Below are 19,252 nucleotides of genomic sequence, written 5' to 3'. Positions count from 1 at the left end.
TTTAGTAGATTTTACAATATTCATAGACATCATGATTATCTAATTCTGAACATTTTATAATTCCAAAATATCACTCTCTCTTCATCCCCATATTGGCTTATTTTCGTACCTATAAGATTTTTCACATTGTACATGCATGTACTTCATGTATATAACTGATTTCTTTCACTTAGCACCATGTCTTCAAAGATTTTCCATGACACAGCACATATCAATGCTCTTCTCTTCTTATTGAAGATAGCATTCACTTATTTGAGTTTCCTATATTTTGTTTATCTGTCAGTTGATGGGCATTTACATTGTGTTTGACTTTTTCTTCTTTTGAATGCAGCTACAAAGACAAACACACATGCTTTTGTGAGAACATGCACTTTCATTTATCTTGAGCATCATATTATTTTCCTTCTGCTGAAACAGCATGACATAATGTAGTAAGTTACTTAAAGCAATAATGATGCTGTTTTTCTAGATAATAGGCCAATGATGCCTATTATCTAGAGGAAATGAGATCATTCTCATTTGTTTCTTTTATCTTTCATCTTCTCATTTTAATTTCTGCTACTGTTATTCTTTCTTCTTTCTTCTGTGGCCACATGAACTCCTCTTTCTTCTTCTGTTTCTGTTTTATAAGATCTCTCCATGACAAGATCCGAAACTCACAGGAGCAAATTCATCTTGCTAGGTGAGCTGACATGGTCATAATCTTTAGAGGTTGTGTGGTAGTAATCTTTGAGGGACGATCATTCTGCTTCCCACAGATAGCTGAAAGTAGTATTGCTGGATATGGCAACTGTGCTTAACATCTTGAAGACTGGCCAAAGTGTCTACAAAAAATAACTGCATCATTGTGCATTCCTAATAAAAATGCAGGTTCTAGAATAATTTCTCCATATCATTGGCAACATATTGTTTGTCTTTTGACTAGAGATGTTCAAGTAGCTGGAAGGGGTATCTCTCGGGTTATTATCCACAGTTTTCTTATGCTTAGCTCTATGGACATTTTTCATGTGTTTATTAGCCAATCTTATTTATTTTTATTGAAAAACTTCTATTCAGATTTTTGGTTTACTGTAATTATTCATCTTTTTTGTTGTTGAATTGTGAGACTTCTTTACATATTCTAGATAGAGTCCTTCTTAAATGCTGTGGTAGTTTGAATGCAATTTGCGCCCCCCCAACACATAGGAAGTGGCACTATTATGAGGTGTAGCTTTGTTGGAGTGGGTATGACCTTGTTGGAGGAAGTGTGTCACTGTGTGTGTGTGGGGGGGGTCTTTGAGGTTTCCTATGCTCAAGACACTGCTTAGTGTTACAAACCACTTTTTGTTGTCTGCAGGATGTAGGACTCTCAGCTACCTCTTCAGGACTATGTCTGCTGTACACCACCATGTCCTGCCATGATGATAATGGATTGATCCTCTGAACTGTAAGTGAGCCCCCCAAATTAAATGCTGTCCTTTATAAGAGTTGCCATGGTCATGGGGTCTCTTCATAGCAATAGAAACCCTAAGGCGGATGCATCATTACTATTTGAATGTGAAATCTCCCCTGCAGTCTTTTGGATTTGAACGTGTTATTCTTAGCTCAGGACACTGTTTCAGTAGAGTATGGAACCTTTGTGACAGGTGGAGGTGGGTCTCTGAGGCTGGCGTTTGAAAGTTAAAGGACAATCTTACTTCCTACAATCCTTACTTCCTGAGCTTTTTGCTTCTTGTCTTCTACTGAGCTGTAATCAGCCATGGGACCTCTCCTGTGAGGGATCAAGTTATGCCAGTTGTCACGTTTTCCATGATGATGGATTAAATCCTCTAAACAGTGAGTTGAAATAAACCATCTCTTCCTTAAGTTGCTTTTGTTAGGTCTTCTGTCATTGGGAAGAGAAACATGGTTCACGAATGCATTACATGCAATCTGTGAGCAGGTTCTGCCAAGTGATTGTGATCTTTTCACTTTCTTGATAAATCATTTACAGTAAAATTTAAAATTGTATCAAAGTCCAATGTATATATTTTCATTGCTGATTTTGGTTTTGATGTTATAGCCATTGCCTACCTATAGTTTCAAAGATGTATTTCTAAATTATCTTCAAAAGCTTTATAGTCCAATGTTTCAGTTCAAATTTATTGTGTATTTTAGCTTTTGTGTCTGTATTGCATGCACGGTGTGATAAAGGGGTACAATCTCAGATTTTGACCAGTTTCTATTTGGTTATCTAAGCACTATTTAGAGGGAAAAATCAAACCAAATTATTCTTTCCTCTTAAGTTATCCTGACATTCTTTTCAAAAACCAACTGGCCATAACGTAAAGATTTATTTTGGGATACTCAATTCTATTCCTCTCATTTACATGTGCATCCTTATGCCAGGGGTGTTCCATCTTGATTGTTATGGCATTGTAATAAGTTGTGAAGTTGTCAAATGTGAGCCCTCCAGCTTTTTTCAGGTTATTTTGGTTGCTATTCTGCAGTCGTATACTTGCATAAATTTAAAGGGGAAGCTTTTTGGTAACAAAGCAATGGGGATGTTGGCAGCTGTTATGTTGAGTCTGTAGATTAATTTAGGGAAGATTGACTTTTTAAATGACAATGGTCATCTGATCCACAAAGTTAACATGTCTTTTCATCTTACTCAGTCTTTATTACTTTACCTCAAAAGTGTTTTTCTTTTTTCTCTGTATGTGAGTCTGTTCATTAAATGTACTGAGTTCATCACATTTATTCTTAGGCACCTACTCTTGATATTAACACAAAATGACATCATTTTCCATGTGTCATAGCTAATCATTTCCTGCAGGTAGACAGAGGTACAGATGATTTTTATATTGATCCTTTATCTGTGAACTTTGAACTTCATTGTTCTATTTTTTCAGTGGGTTTCTTAAGCCTTTCTACCTGAAATATCATGTCACCTCCAAGTAGAGAATTTAAAATTATTTTCAAATATAGATGACTATTATTTCCTTTTCCTGCCTAATTTCATTGATAGAATCACCAGTTTTGAATAGATGACAGGCAAGAATAGACCTATTGGCTCCTGGTTTTATGGAAGAAACTTTCCATGTTAAGGGTGATTATCCATCGATTTCTCACAGACACATTTATGGGGCTAAGAATCTTTCCTGTTAGATGTAGTTTGCTTAATGGCTGTTTTAAATCATAAAAACCTAGTCCAGTGATTCTCCCCCCCCCCAACTCTGCATCTTTTAAATGTCACACAGTTTTTGTTCTTTTAGTTGTTTGCTTTTATAAATAGTGTTTTTTGATAGTGTCACACACTTTAGACATTTCCACCTTGCCTGCTCTTATTTCCCTCCCTCCCTTGCAAGGTCTTCTTTTTCCTCACACATCTGTTTCACGTGCTCAGGACTTCCTGTTTCCTGTGCCACAGGGCCTAATCAGGGCCGTCTGTGTGGCCATGGGTTTAGAAACTGCCAGGCTCACTAGAGGTTATATAACTGGACACTGTACCTTCCCTTCTTCCAGAATGTGTTAATTGACAATAGTTCAGCAGTGAGCCATGTGAGGACCTTTTCTGGTTTTCTTTGTAGATGAATAAAATTCCATTCTACTTCTGTACCAAAGTTTTCATTATTTATTTTACACTTGTTGGACATCTAGGCCAATTCTACTTTCTAGCAATTGTAAACAGAGTTGCCATTAACAAGAAGGTGGGTTATGAGTTCCTTAGTGTACATGCTCAGGAATGGTATTGTTGGTAGATCTACTTCTGGTCTTTTTGTAAGCCTCCAGACTGATTTTCAAAGTAGTTATTTACACTGGTTTACATTCCCACCAGCAGTATAAAAATTGTTCCTCTGCCCTCACATCTGTGCCAATATTGGTTGCAGATGCTGGCCATTCTGACTTTGTTGAAAAAGAATCTTGAAGTAGTTTTAACCCATATTTCTCTGGTATCCAAGAAGGATGTTGAGAAATTTTTAAGTGATTCCTAGCCATCTCTAATTCTTTTGACAACCCTCGTGTTTAGTCCCATAACAAATTTTAGAAACTGGGTTGTTTCCTTGGAGTTTAGCTTTTTGGTTTCTTGTGTACTCTAGTTAGGAATCCTCTAGCATGTGTGTAGCTGGCTGATACTTTCTCCTGTTCTGTGGGCTGCTTCTTCACTTGGTTGATAATTTGCTATGCAGAAGTTTTTTTTCTTTCATGGGTCCCATTTGTGGGTTCTTGCTCTTACATCCTGTCTAAGGAGTCTTAGTCAGAAAATCCTTACATAGAACTATCTGCTGGAGACTACACACTGATTTTTCCTTTGGAAGCTTCAGGATATCATTTCTTATACTGAGGTCTTTGATCATTTGTAGTTGGGTTTTGTGTGGAAGGAGATACAGGGATCTCATTTCATTCTTTTACATGTTGATGCCTGAGTTTCTCAGCACAATTTGTTGAAGATGCTGTCTTTTCTCCAGTGTATATTTTTGGCTTCTTTGTCCCAGGGTAGTTATAGTCACCTGGACTTATATGTGAATTTTCTATTTTATTCCACTGATCTATGTGTCTATTTTTGTGTCTGTACCATGATGTTTTTATTACTATGACTCTGTCATTCAACTTAAAATCAGGAATGGGAATACCTTCCACAGTATTTGTTTTAGTCAGACCTGCTTTAGATGTCTTTGGTCTTTTCTGCTACTACACAAATTTTAGGATTGTTTTTTCTATGTCTGTGAGGAATGGCCCTTGGGACCTTGATTAGGATTGGTTGAATCTGTAGATTGTGTTTGGTTAGTATGGCTGTTTTCATAACATTGATTCTTTTGATCCATGAACGAGGGAGATCTTCTCATCTTCTAATATTTTCCTCAATTATTCAGTGTTTTAAAGTTTTCATTGGAAAGATCCTTCATTTCCTTGATTCAGTTGATTGACAGTTTTTTTTTCTTTTTGTGGCTGCCGTGAATGTGTTTCTTCCCCTTATTTCTTTTTCCAGTGTGTTCCTCATTGGTATATAGGAAGGCTGGTGATTTTTGTGTGTTAATTTCGAATCCTGGTCCTTTTCTGAGTTTATCAACACTAAAAGGTTTTTTTGTTGTTTATTTGGGTTTTTTTTTTTGTTATGAAGTCCTTAGGATCTCTTATGTATAGAACCATGCCATCTGCAACAAGGGATACTGTAACTTCTTTTCTTATTCATATTCCTTTATTTCTTTCTCTTATTGCTCTAGCTGAGACTCAGGCACTATATTAAATAGGAGTAGAGAAAGTCGACAGCCTTTTCTTGACCTTTATCTTAGTGGGAAGGTTTTGAATTTTTCTCCATTTTTTTATGAAGTTGGATAAGGTTTATGATATATAGCATTTATTATGTTGAAGTATAATCCTTTCATCTCCATGGCTTCCATCATGAAAGGATGTAGGATTTTGTCAAAGGTCTTTTTGCATCTAATGAGGTAGTCATGTGACTTGTATCTTTGGGTTTGTTGATGAGATGGATTATATTTATTGATTTATATGTGTTTAACCATCCCTTCAATCTTGGAATAAAAACAACTTCATTAAGACGAATGATATTTGTTGTCGGTGGTGTGCTTTGTTTCACTCTAGCATCAGGGCAATACTGGCTTTGTAGAAAGAGTTTACAAGTGTTCCTTCCCTTTCTATTTTGTGGAATATTTTGAGTGACATTGTGTGTTTCTTATTTGGAAGTCTGGCAGAGTCCTGTAGTGAATCCATTTGATTCTGGGGGGTTTGACTTGAGAGGTATTTTATTATGTTTCAAACAAACTTGTTGGTAGGTCTGTTTAAATTATTTCTTCTGTAGGTTATATGCATCTAGAAATCAGTCCTTTTCTTTTATATTATATAACTTAGTGGTCATCTGGACAAAAAATAAACAGAGGTATATTGGAGTTAAATGATATAAACCACATGGATGTAACAGATGTCTATAGAACATTCCACCCAAACACTAACGAATACACACATTATTCATTGCAGCCCATGGAACCTTCCCCAAAATAAATTTCATTTCAGGACACAAAACAAACAAGTCTCAGAAAATATAAGAAAATTGAAGTAATATCCTGCATTCTATATGACTGCAGATTACAATAGAAACTCCAGAAAGTTCACAGCAGCCTTGCTGACTATAATATTCTGATCTGGCAGTTGTGATCCAGATGGAATATATAATTTTATATCCTTCTGGCTTTAAAACTTTTTATCAAATAATCTGTGGTTGCTCCAATGGACCCAACTTTATATGTGAGGTGGCTATTCTCTAAAAGTTTCCAATACCCTTTTTTTATTTTTTGTGTTCAGTGTCTTAACTGTAATATGTCACAACTGGAGGTGTCCTTTCTGATCCTGTATATTGTCCAGTAAACCTCTTGTGTCAGTATTAGTATATCTTTTTAGTATTAGTATATTTGGGGGATTTTCTTTTTTGATTTTACTCACAATGGTTTCTCTGCCTTTGATCTGGAACTCTCCTTTTGATCTGCTAGTAACTTGCTGATTTGGCATGTTCTTGCATGCTACATTTTCTTTGAGTGAATGATGTAATTCCACTTCCATGTCTTCAAGCCCTATGTTTTGTCATCCATGTGGCCCCTTTGTTGATAAGCCTTTCCAATGAGCTTTTTCTCTAATTGAAATTTTAATTTCTAGTTTCATTTGTTTGAGTTTTCTGTAGCCTATCTATCCCTTTAATTGATTTCTCTTTTCATATCCTGAACTGTCTTCTATACTTCACTCAGTTGTTGCTTGTATTTTCTTGGTTTTGATAAGTTTATTACTGTTCTCTCTCAGTTCATTCGGGTTTTTGCGTCTTCTTTAAATTCCTTGATTTTTTTGAACAAGATTATAAATAAATGTTCTTCTGGATTCCACGTCTTGAATTTCATCTAAACCATTCTCCTTGGTGACCATTTGTTGTAGAATATTACTTTAACTATGTAAAGATGTGTTCCATTTGTTTATGCTGCAGAATATTACATTAACTGTGGGAAGATGTGTTAATTTTGTTTATGCTGAAGTTGTCTAATTATGCAAAGATGTGTTCCATTTGTTTCACCATGCCTGCCTAAGGCACTTGATTGGTCTAATAAACTTCTGAACAGCTTAGTAGCAAGGCAGAAGGATAGGCAGAGAGAATAAGTAGTAGGAGAAATATAGGCTTGACAGAGAAGAGAAGAATGAGAGAAGAAAGAGGAGAGGACAAGGGACACACAGGGGCAAGAAGCCAGGCAGATGTCAGCTAGCCATACGTAGAGAAGCAGTGAAAATAAGATACATAGAAGAAAGAAAGGTAAAAAGCTTACAAGCAAAAGGTAGATAAAGAAAAACACGTTAGAAGGGCTAGCTAGAAACGTGTCTTAGCTAGGCTGAACATTCAAAACTAATAAGTCTCTGTGTTATGATTTGGGAGCTGGTTGATGGCTATAAAAAAAACAAAAAACAAAAAACAAAGCCTGGTACAGCCATTACTATGAGATTGCTGCTTTTTCAGGGGGCATATTGTCTTAGTTTTTCAAATTGCTTATGCTTTTCTGATGAAATCTGAGCATCTGGAGTTAGGTTGTTGATTGTATCTTTTGCTACATGTTTCCAGCCTACCAGGCTGGAAGTGGTTTGGGGGCATGAACCAACTGAGGAGACTGCATTACTAGGTCCTCACCAAGCCTGACAAGTTGTGGCTGGTCAGTTGAAGAGGGCTCATAGGGTGAGGAGATGGATGGAGGTTGCCAGGGTCCATGATGTGTCAATTTTCTGGAGAAGGTTATATGGCAGGGTAGAGAGTTACAGTGGTCAGGAAGAACTGACTGTTTTACCTGGTCTGAGTTGGTACTTGGCTCCTGAGTCAGCAGAGGGGTTACAGGTTATGTCCTGGTGGATAGACTGGCTTATTCTGACTCATATTGGTCTGGACTGCATATGGCTGTTTGGTTAAATGGAGCAGGCTCCTGGGGTAGAGGAGGAGGAGGAGGAGGTCACAGACCTGGGGATTGCTTATGTAAGTTTACACTGTGCAGGTCTGTGTGTTTGGTGTTTGTTCTTTATTCTACTAATATGGTTTATTGCACTGTATTTTAAGTATGAAAGCAATTTTAACTTTTTAGAGAAAGCTCCCATTGATTCTCACACCATATGTATAGTAACTGATATAAAATATGTTTAATAATTTTTTCTTAATACCAATCTCACTTTTCTCTATAGCTTGTGATTTTTACAACAAGTTGAATAGTTTAGACATTGCGATGTGGCAACTCTGTGTATCTATCCAGCTCCTGAAGGACAGTTGTTACTGCTGGTGGTCTAGTCACAATCCTTAGATTATGCTGGAATTCTGTAGCTCTATAGTGCAAATTCATCAAAACGTTGCTTAGTTTGAGCAGTAGTCAGATACAGATTGATCAGAGACTTCCTTACCTACCTCAAACCACTACATTTTACACTCTTTTCTTAGGGACATGTACTTGATACTCAAGTCCTTTAGCTCTGTCTTAGCTAACACTTCACACTTCATGTTTCTACAGAATCTCCAGGTCAGCCAGAAATGGGAGATTGAAGTCTTCTGTCTTTGATGAATGTGCATAACTCTGCTTCTGTGCGTGGCCCTTTGTATCCTCAGGAATATGTCTAACCAGAAAATCATTCTTTGAAGCTTTTAGCCAAGTACTGATTTGGCCCAAATGGTATCTGTCATGGTTTCACATAGCTATGATGCTGCACAATTTTTGAAGGCTATCTTCTGGCAAATGCTGTGTAGACAGGGATGTTCGGGCAGCAGAGCCTCTAAGTCAGGTCAAACTGTGATGTTAACCTAGATATGAGAATTTGGGGAAAGTTCCAGATCATGTTTGTCTCTTGTAGTCTGCCATGAGTGATGGATCCTAAGGGATAAGCTAAGGGCCAGCAATTCAAAACAACTAAATGTGCTTCAACTAAATGTGCTTAATTTCCAGACCTTCAAAATTTTGATTTTGATGAGTTGATCATTGTTTTGTTGCTTTAATGGTGAAATAAATACACATCAGATTCCACTGAAGATCTCTTATCCCCCATAGAAACCCAACAGCAATTACTAATTAAGGGGTCCAGAGTAGCTCAGTGCTGAAACACTTGCTTAGTATACATGAAGCCCCCAGGTTTATATCAGGGACTTTAGAATCCACAGATTTTAGTATATGAGGGAGTCCTGTCCTCTCCCCCCAATATCAAGTTCTGACTGACATCATCAACTAGAGCTCAGATAGAAGCCCAGAAAGCAACACTTTAAGGCAGACAGATGATGCGTAGTTTTATTAGTATCCATTCTATTAGCACAGCTGAGATGACTTTATGTTTTCATTTTTTTTATGGTGAGTGCTATAGTCACCTCCTTAAAAAGATGCCGATTTATCATGAAAAGGCCACCAAGTGAGCTGACATTTCTTAATTATGGCCCCCCCACACCTGTTTTTGTTCAAAGACTTTGGGGCAAACATGTTCAGGAGTGAGGAAGCCAACTCCACTTGGCATTCTTAGAGTAGTTCAAGATATACTAAGTCATGGAAGGTGAGTGGTCATCTCTTCTGACCCCAGTCACATCTTTCTTGAACGGAATCAGGTGGAATTCAAGGACTCTGTGACTTCTCTTAAACAAGGAGTACTTTATTGAGGCATCCTACAGAGAGCTGAGTCACTGCAGACTTGAAGCTTCTGGGGAAGAATTTGCAAGTTGTTCCCGCCAATCTGGCACAAACCCAGATCTCAGAACAGAATTTAAGGTTTCTGATTTCTTTCTTTCATCTTTTAATTTCAGTTGTGCCTAAGTGTTTTTCTTTCTTTAAAAAATGACTCAAAAGTTTCCACAGAGCTCCAATTGATATGCCTGAGTTGGGCCAAGTCTTCCTGGCAGAGGGAGGCATTGAGAACGTGTTCTTGAAGCATGTACCAGAAGGCAGGACTCTCCGGGGGAAGGTGGCAGAAATGCCACAGCTCTAGAAACCCAATGGAAGCAAAGATTAATGGCTACCCATATCAGCCTGGTGCTGTGGGTTGCTCTCCATGCATGCTGGCAGCTGTTTCTGGCTCAAACCCTTGATTCACCACTGTGTGATCTGAATAAGCCATTTGAATGCATTAACACTCCCTTTCCCCAGTCACCCACCCCTCCCAAATAAGCAATCTTTATGTGAAGAATGAATATATCTTGTTCACAAAAATATGCCATTGGATAACTGAATATATGTTTAGTAAATGAAGATCCTAAATGTGATGCTTTTGGAATTTGTTCTTCTACCTGATTGCTCTTCAGTTGGCAATGGTACTGACATATTAGTGTCAAGATTTTCTGTTTTTAGTCTCCCTGGCAAGGAGCTATTGACTTTTAATGAAGACCTATCTAGGTAAATACTCACCTTTTGAACATTAATGCCTAATCTCAAGCATGATAACACCTGTGGTTTACTGGGAACTCAGGATGAACAGAGCTATAAATTTTAAAGTATGTTGATTATGTTACAACAAATATTTTGTTCTCTTCAGTTTTAAAGTGGTTTGTATTAATCTTTTCATTAACAACAAGCCATCAGCCATTGCAGCCATAGTTGGATTGAATAAGACAAAAAGTTTCTTAGGGATTCCCCAGGAGAGTCTTTGTGAGCATGAGTGTACACACCAGAATCCAACAAATGTAAAGCTGTCCTTTAGATGACCTCGAACGCTTATCTTTTAAAATGAGAAAGGAGATGAAACGGACAGATTAGAATAAAGTATTCACAATACAAAGGTGCCACTCAGTGTTCCACATGGTGACAAAATGCCGGACACTAACGGACTTCAAAGGTTTGGGATGAATAGTCTTCACTGTCAACTTGACTTGATTTCATATCACACGCCTCTGGAAATGTGTATGAGGATGTTTCTAGAAAGGTTTAGCTAAGGAGGGACAATCTACCATGAATGTAGGTAACACTCTCCCATGGGCTGGTTGGTGTGCCAGACCAAATAAAAATGAGCTAATGTACCCTATCGCTGTAATGCGGCAGCGCCATGCCCGTGTATTTGCAGTTTAACTTTCCACAGTTTCACCCTGATTGTGATGCAACGCGATCAGCCGCCCCCTGCTTCTGCCACCATGATAGGGAGTCCCTGAAAACTGTGACCCAAAATAAACCCTTCTTATGTTAGTTTTGTCACAAGGAGAAAAGGAACCAATCCACAAAGTTGGTACTGAGAAGTGGGGCTAACCGTGTGGTTCACTGGTCTTTTGAACTGGCTTTAACGGGGAAGGTAGGGGGTTTAGAGAGGTAGCCTAAACAAGCCCTACAACACTGTAAGCAAAGTGTAATGGGCTGTTCTGGTGGGATTTGAGCAGACAAGATCCTGAAACAGATGTGGATGATGGAGGCCCAGTTCATGACATTTCAAAGGAGAATAAAGACCCTATTCGAGACTAGACTGCAGGCCATTCATGTTACAGTCTGGCAAGAAACCATCTTTATGCTGTCTGTGTGCTGAGAACTTGAATGAGGCCGAACTTAGGAGCAATGGACTAACTTGCTGGGCAGGCTAGGCTAGCATTCGGCCCGAGTCAAGGTTATTGCATACGGCACCCATCAAACTCTCCAACTTGTGAAAATTCAAATTCATTTGAAAGGGGAGAAAGTCAACAGAGAATGTACACAAGGCTTTCTCTGCCTGAAAACAACTGCCTAGAAAAGTTTTCTCAGATTCAGTCAGCAAGTTAGAGTGGCCGCACTAGTCTACATCCCCATCACCAATGTGTAAAACTTTCTTCCTTAACCACCGCTCCCACCACGTCTGGGGGACACTGCCCAGGAGGGAATGGAGTGACCAAAGAGAGAGCTCATATGTGCTGTAGGTGGCACATCTAGAGGGGAAGGACTGCCCAGGTTACCAGAGTCCAGATGTGTTCATGTATTAAAGTATCTGAACTTCACAATTAATATGTGTGCATGTGTTTGTCTGCACTGTACACTTATTATGAGTATTTCACCATGCATCAAATATACAAACATGTAAACTGTGACTGTATTATGACAGGAGAATGTAAAATTTAAAGTATAAACCAGATAATGTATTGTGGCTCACACTTGTAATGTTACCACTGAAGTAGGGACATTGCCATTAGTTTGAAGCCAATCTGGGCTGTAGGGTAAGCCCTTATCTCAAGAAAAGTTAAGTTCACCAGGCAGTGGTGGTGCATACCTTTAATCTGAGCACTCAGGAGGCAGAGGCAGGCAGATCTCTGAGTTTGGGGCCAGGCTGGTCTACAGAGGGAATTCCAGGATGTCTAGGGCTACACAGAGAAACCCTGCCTCAAAAAACAAACTATAACAGAACAAAAACAACAAGAAAAATTCAAATGTAAAAGAAAAAATGAAGGAATAGAGATGGCTAGGAAGTATAAAAATTAATTGGTTGACAAATTTGACTTATTAAAAGCTATTAAAATCTATAATTTATGTAAAGGAATATTGGTAATGTTAAGAAAGATTTTTTTTAAAAGAATGTACCCATTTTGACAAAGAAATAATTGGTATGTAAAGAGTTCCTGAAAGTTATTAAATATAATTCCTCAGTGGGAAATAGATAAAAATAATAAACAGTTTAGATATGCAAATCACAGAGTAATTCAGGATTTTAACCAATGAGAGGTGTAGAAAGCACAGTGCTTGATAGCACACCTTGCTAGATACACTGTTGCCATTCTACAGGGTCAGTGAAGTGTGAATAAGTTCCAACACTCAGAGGAGCAACTTGTCAATAGTGCAACATAGCTGTATGCATAGCCTTGGCACAGGAACTAGGCTTTGGGATGGATCTACAAAGTTATCTATTGTGACCATCTGCAGATGTCAAATGACTAAGAAAAGCCAAACTACAATGGGTGACTATATCCCAGCATTACTTCCCTATGGCTGTGAATAAAACAAGGATAGTCTAAAATGGTGATGTAGCTCTGTATCCAAGATATTTTGTTAGTTGTCAGGCATAGCATCATACATCTGTTTATGTGTAAATAAGAATAGATAAGTATAAATATTAAGGCAACCTATGTGAAATTTATGTATGAGAAATTAATGACAAATGCAAACAGAAATCCTCTAAAGGGACAGAACAGAAATACTGAATAATGGGAATGGGAGATAGGCTCACTTTTCTTACATGTGGCTAAAAATATTACACTTTCATGTAATATTTGAACTTTTCTGGTACAGAGAAAATGGTTAAACCCTGATACATAGCCAGAGTTTAAGGTAGGAAGAGCTTTCTCCTACCAGATGCATGCACACTTTGACTTTACACAGTAGAATGACCCATGGCCACTGTGGGCTGAAAATAGCACATGCAAATTCACAAAACAACTTACTTTTTGCGTAGCATGCCACTCTGAACATTGTAGAGAGTGATACCTTGGTATTCTGCTCCATCCCACCTGCAACACACATCTTCCCGTTGAACCAGGTATGATTCTGTACATACTGCCTATTTATCAGTTACTTAGTAGCTGTCTTGGTTATCAGATGCACAGGTACAGGGCACACATATCAGATGAAGCAACTGAGATCTCAGGCATCCTTCCTCCAAGGGTCTAAGAATGGAGTGTCTGAGGATGAACAGGGATTACTTGCATAAGCAACAATAAAAAAGCAGCATAAGTAAGGTAATTGCACTAACTGTGGGTAGTGACAGTCATCATGTTGGTTATTGCCACACTGTCAGTTTCTACCTTATTTTCAGATTTAGGACAGCAGGTATTAGGCTTGTCTCTGACTGCTTTGTGGTTAGATGTTCAGGCATCAGACGCCACTTGTTGATACTTGGCTGGTGTCTTATCTCAGCTGTCTTATGCTACAGCATGACTAGTATGATTAAGCCTGGCTCAGCTGACACTGTCACCAGGAACTCCTACTTACAGTTTCTCCAGTAGCTAAATCCTCCAGGCACAGGCTGGGCTTAGGGGTGGTACATGGAGTCAGTTGTTCCTGAGAGACATCAAGCCTAGTGGTACTTAATGCCTTCCTTGGGCCACTTTGATGTCCTCTTCGATCAAAGCTGTCATTGCTCAGGCCATCTTCAAAAGGAATGGGAGTCAACTCCACCTGTTGATAGAAGGGATATCAAAGAATTTAGGGGCATCTTTAATTAATTACAATATTGTGAATAAAAGGTGTGACAAAAATTGAAACGAGGAGGAGGTAATTAGCATGAGATTGTTAGTGGAATTCAGTAAAAGTGTTCATTTTTCTAACCTTAAGATACAGTTTTGTTTATGTGCCAGGAACTCTTCAGAGTTAAGTATTTCAATCTGACACAGCACAATGCAACCTGTCTGCTCAGACACAGGCACTGCACCTAGATGAATAGGGCAGTTCTTTTGCTCGCTGAGATGTTTGGGTTGGGTTTTGGTTCTCATTCTGAACTCAGGTACACAAGTTTGGTTTCACGCTGCTTATTTCACAGTCCATGTAGATCTGGTTTATGTTATTCACTCACTTTCTTTTAAAACAAATGCCTTTTCCCCTATAGTGACACCCTGTCTTACAGTCAGCCAACTGGAAGCATACCATCGGCATATGTCCAAATGAGTGAAGCTAGTGCATGCAACTTTTTTTTTTTTTTTTTTGTAAAATACACCTGGCATGCAAGCCATTTGAAAGGTAACATCAGTGATGTTAATATGATCTCAATGTGTAGAGCCAATATTACGACTAATTTCCAGAACATTTTAATTTCTATGTGATCCAACATGGTCATCCAGGCTTTGATGGTGTCAAGCAAATACCCAAACAAACAGTACAATCATTAGCAACATCTGTTAAATTCCTCTTCTCTCCATCTCTGGAATTGTCTCACATTCTAGATCTCTCAAGTTTCTTTCATTATGTAGTTTATATATGATATGTTACATAACATGTATCCTTTGTATTCTGACCCATTTACTCTGCTCGGTGTTTTCAGGGTTCATGTACAGTCCAGGATGTGTCAGAGCCATTACATAATTTCCTAGGGTCTTTCACATCAGCCTCAAGGAGTCCCTTTGCATTTGCTGTTGGGACAGTTATTATTAGTGCACCGTCTCCACTTCATTTAGCTGGAAATGTCCCTATTAATTGTACAAAGGAGAGGATTTCGTCATGACATTTCTATTCATGCATGCTTTGACCATATTCAGCCCACCACCATTTTTTATTCCTTTCTACTCCTTACCCTCTTCTCTTTTTGCTCAAACCTTTATACCTTTCTTTCCACCTATGCATGGCAGAAGACCTGTGATATTTGTTTTTGGACTGGCTTGTTTCACTGAACATGTCAATCCTCAGTTCTACTCATTTCCAGCAACTAACCTGGAGTTTGCCATTTGGCTAGAGTAAGCCAGCTTACTGGCCAACAAGACCCAGGCTCCACCTCTTCTCCCTAAACCAACACTCAGCTTACAGACATTTCATTGCTGTTTCCAGATTTTTATGTATATTCTGGGGATTCAAACTCAAGTGCTTATGCTCTCATGGCAATCACTTTACCTACTGAACCATCTTACCAGCCTAAAAATCAAGTAATATTTCACGTGTAACTTCAGTACATCTCATTTATCCACTTGTTAATAAATATTAGGGTTCTTCTGCTTTGGCTATTCTGGACAATGGTTCCAGAAAAATGGCTACACAAATATGTCTTCAAGTCTCTACTTACACTTATTTTGTACTCTATCCATATTTATCATTGACATTACTGTATTGTGGGGTTATTTTATTTTAATTCTTTGAGGAATCACCATATCATTTTTTTGTAATAGTTGCTTGACTTCCCAGTCTGAGTAACAGTATAGAAAGGTGACAATTTCTTCACATGGTCACCAACACTTGCTAGTTTTTGTTACTTTTTGAAACAGTAGCCATCTGTTGGGTGTCACCATGGGTTATTTTTAAAGTACAGCATGCATTTCCAGCTCCCACATGATGCTCTACAAGTGTGCATCCCACCATTCTACCTAACACACAGGTTGCACCCTGCTCTTTGCTCTTGGAAAGAAAAGGATAGTAACATGTTTGCTCCCATTCCTTTCATCTGTGAGAATGAGCTTGGCATACGACTGTAGAACAGAACCACTGGGTTTTAGAGTACCAGAACATGTTCTCCTTGCTTTGATGAAGTAAAAGCAGAATGCTCTCTGAAGTGGGTAGACCACACAGGAATTCCTGCACAGCAATGTGTGCTACTGCTCCATCTCTACAATATTTAAGCAAAGCTTAGCGCTCTGAAGTTTTTCTAATTTAAGCTGTCTTATATGTGTGGACTTCACTTGTGTCTCTCTGATCTCTAATTATTGAATTTATTCATGTGTTTATTAGCTCTGTGAATATCTTAGATGCAACTTTTTCTTGTTCATATTGTTTACCTGTTTTCTGTTTTGAGTTGCTATAGCTTTCTTTCAACTAGGATCATTGCTGATATGTTCGGCAATGAATCCCTTTCTAAACATTACCTTATCTAAGTTGTTCAATGAATAAATGTTCTTAATTTTGACATAATCAAATTAAACAGTTTTTTCCCAGGTATATACTGTATTTATTCTAGCTGTTTCAGATTCATAAAGGTGCCTCTCCCTTATGGATCTATGAACTCTGTAGTTTTACTTTCTATGTTGAAATTTCCAACCCAGTTTGCATCTATCTTTATACCCAATGTTCAGTGGCTTTATTTTTTCTAAATATAGTGAGAAAAATAGTTTTCATATAATTTCTCCTATTTTAGTAATCGAAATATCCTTTATTGATGTACAATGTATCTTTCCTTCCTTTTTCTTTTTTGAGGCAAGGTCTTAATATGTAGACAGTTGGCCTCTAATGCACTATCCTCCTGCCTCCACGTCCAGAGTGCTAGAACAAGAAGTATTTCCTACTGTGCTCAGATGGCACTATATTCTTTATAATTTTGTTCCTATACATTTGCTTAATTTGCCTTTTTGCCTAATCAATATTAGCTTCTTAAGAAAAACCATGATTTCCTTTTACACTTTAAATCCTATGAAATTGCTGATATTCAATCACTTTAACAACAACAAAAAAAGACAATTGTGTATGGTTCCAAATAGCAGAATATCTAATATCAAGTATATTCTTGAATTTTAGATTGATTTGACTCTTTACTCACATTTATTCTGCTATATAAAGTTTAGATTAAGTTTAATAACTTTATTTAAAACTGAAACTAGCATTTTTATTGCATTTCATTGAGTTTTAAATCAATATTAGAAAAATAGTCACTTTTATTATATCAAGTCAGCTTACCTAAGAGCATAGAATGGATGTCTTCATTTATTAAAATAATTATTTTTATGTTCTTTATTAAAATCCTAAAATTTTCCTCACCAAAGATGTGAATATCTTTTATCTAGTTAAAGTCAAGGTGCTTTTTAGTATTTATTGTTATTTTAAATAATATCATTTTAAATGTTATTCTGAGTAGGCCTCTGCTGAAATGAAAAAAATGAATTGATTTTTTCTAGATCAATCTATCTGAATATCTTGCTGAACTCTCTTATTACTTCAAATAATTTTCTATCACAGGTTTGTTGATTGTATTGGGTTTTCATGATAGATGATAGTATTATCTATAACTCGTGATGGTTCTATCTCTTGTTTTCATATTTGGACCATTTGCTTCCCTTCATACATTAATCAACATGATTTAGAAACGCAGGTGCTGACATAAGGCATTCTCGTATGTCTCAATTTCAAGGAAAAATTTTGTTTCTCCATCTAGAAGCCTTTGATGTTTAGAATTCTCTTTGTGCTTCCTTCTTCCTTAGAGTGACCTCAGGACATCCAACTCAGTTCCATTATTTTTATTCTTAAAAATAAAACCACAAGCAGTCGATATCTCTGCTGCAATGTGAAGTGAGTTGTTACTTGATCTCCTCTCATGTGTCCTTGCATTGTATGTTATGCAAAGCTGCAAATCCTTTCTGCAAAAGTAAGTAGATGAAATATCCTATCACTAACTTTTGACCACTCCTGGAAGACTGAAAGAAAACTGTCTTATTGAAGGGCTCTTGGATTTACAATGAGGCTCTATCCTTCCATATTTTTATCTAGTCTGTCAGAGGGCATATCTTATACATGTTAGGATTTGCACCTATACCACACATCACCCAACCAACATCACCCTCTACCAGATATGCAATGCTGTGCAGTGATTAGCTAGCTGCTCTTCCTCATGGCAGCCTCCACCCCACTTTCTACAGAACCCCCTATAATTGATAATGATGACATTCCTGTTGCCTGTTTCTTGTTCTGTGTGAGAGGGGCTCAAATGTTTCTAGACAAAGGCTCCTAGAAAGGCAGTTTGATTTGAATTGTGCTTCTACTAAATTTGAATTGTGCTTTTACTTTACTGGTAAAGTAAAATCCAGACTATACAGTTATGCCAATCAGTCATTTTTGTTCACAATTAGAAAGGTTTTCCCAATTGCTGTTGAAGAAAACAGTTGTCTTCTAAAATAAAGACTTGAGGCCTGACTTTGGCAGGACATTCTAAGAGTTTCATGGAAGAATCTGTTACAAAAGTGCAGGGCTTCATGGAAACAATATAAATTGATTGATGTCTGGTAAGTTAATACCTGGTTTGTTATATAATGGACACTGATTAACTTTCCCTTTATTTTAGTCCATGGGCACTAACAAGGAAGGGGATAAAAAAAGAGCAATTCCCATTCATTCATATTATGTTCACATAACTCTATGCTTTCAAAAGAGGAAGATATAGATTGTCAAAGTCACATGAGATGATATTGGGTCAGGGAGTTTTTGTGGAAAAGCCAAATTAGAAAGCCAACCTTATTTGAGGCCCTCGTGTGCTTCCTTTAAGCAGAAAGCCACAGACCATTTTGTGCCAAAACTTGTGGGCCAGTGCTCTCCCAGAGGGACTTTCTGATAAATGTGGAGGTCACAAGGGATGAGGTGGACAGTGATGATTATTAACTCTCAGTAGGATGATGGGTGACTCTGATGGGCATCTTAAAACCTGCTAACTATGGGCATTTAAACAAGTTTTAACAGTGCCAGATCGGAGAAGAACTTCATCTAATAACTAATTTGGATCAATAATGAATATTTCTCCAGAACAGAAAGCACATGTTCTAGGTGGGGTCACTGGTAAATTCTACCAGACGTTCAAGGCAGAGCTTCTACCAGCTCTCAGCAATATTCTCCAGAAATTAGAAACAGTGAAAACATCTTTGAGCCAAGAATTATGCCAGTGCTGAACCAGAGACACATAT

Source organism: Cricetulus griseus, chromosome 3, assembly GCF_003668045.3.
Source record: "Cricetulus griseus strain 17A/GY chromosome 3, alternate assembly CriGri-PICRH-1.0, whole genome shotgun sequence".
Taxonomy (NCBI): Eukaryota; Metazoa; Chordata; class Mammalia; order Rodentia; family Cricetidae; genus Cricetulus; species Cricetulus griseus.
This window is presented reverse-complemented; position numbering follows the sequence as displayed.